The 1237-nt window shown below is 37.9% G+C and overlaps 1 protein-coding gene across 1 annotated transcript in view; it reads right to left on the reverse strand.

Moving 5' to 3' along the window:
* The window catches only part of GLMN (glomulin, FKBP associated protein), a gene marked incomplete at its 3' end in the record, with an annotated part of 28345 nt that overhangs the window by 10852 nt on the left and 16256 nt on the right, over window positions 1–1237 (reverse strand). The window lies entirely within an intron of this gene.

The raw sequence follows: 1237 nt of genomic DNA on the forward strand, positions 1-1237 counted from the left end.
TACTGTTATAGTTGGAACTGTGTACCCCCAAAAAGATACACTGGAGTCCTAACTTCCAGTATTTCAGAATGTGACCTTATTAGGAGATAGGTTTTTATACAGGTAATCAAGTTAAAGTGAGTTCAGTAGGGTGGGCCCTAGTCCAATATGACTGGTGTCCTTATAAAAAAGAGAGATTTGGGCACAGAGACACACACACAGGGAGAATATCACATGAACATGAGGGCAAGAGAACAGGGTAACGCTTCTACAAGCCAAAGAACATCAAAGATTACAAGCAAACCACAGAAGCCAGGGGAGAAGCATGGAAGGGATTCTCCTTCACAGTCCTCAGAAGGAATCAACCTTCTGAAATACCTTGATCTCAGACCTGTAAGCTTCCAGAACTATGAGACAATACATCTCTGTTATTTTAATCATCAAGTTTGTAGTACTTTGTTACAGGAGCCCTAGCAAACAGGAGCCTAGCAAATTACACACATGTAATTTTTGTGGTAGAGTGTGATGCTCAAAAGTACAGGCTCTGGGGTCAGACAGAACTGTGTCTGAACTCCACCTATGCCACTAAGTGGCTGTATGATCCTGGTGGTATCTTATCTTGTCTAAGCCTGTTATTTTCATCTGTAAAAAGAGATAATGCTCCATTTCATAGGATTATTATAAACATTAGATGATGTATATAAAGCTATTAACATAATGTTTCATACATGGGGAACATGCACATGGTAGCCATTATTACAATATTTACATACAAACATACCCTAGGTATATTCATATATAAATATGCAAATTCACATGGAGAAATACGCCCAATGCCTGCAAGACAAATACACTTTCCTTATTATCATGGACCTTAAAGTCCAGATGGTATTATATTATAAAAGTATATATTTATTTAAAAAATAATTTTGATAGGGCCAGCCCATGGCTCACTTGGGAGAGTGTGGTGCTGATAACACCAAGGCCGCAGGCTCAGATTACTGTATAGGGATGGCCGGTTAGCTCACTTGGGAGAGCGTGGTGCTGACAACACCAAGTCAAGGCTTAAGGTCTCCTTACCAGTCATCTTTAAAAAAAAAAAAATTTAATAATTTTGATAAATTTTATGGGAAAGAAGGAAGGAATTAACAAAGTCAAGGTAATTATAATGGATCAATCTAAATTGAGTGGTAAGAAAAGGCTTTCCTCAGAAAGTGACATTCAAGGATAAAGATAGTTCTAAGCATATACAAAGGTC

This window comes from Galeopterus variegatus, unplaced genomic scaffold (assembly GCF_000696425.1).
Source record: "Galeopterus variegatus unplaced genomic scaffold, G_variegatus-3.0.2 Scaffold4091, whole genome shotgun sequence".
Lineage (NCBI taxonomy): Eukaryota > Metazoa > Chordata > Mammalia > Dermoptera > Cynocephalidae > Galeopterus > Galeopterus variegatus.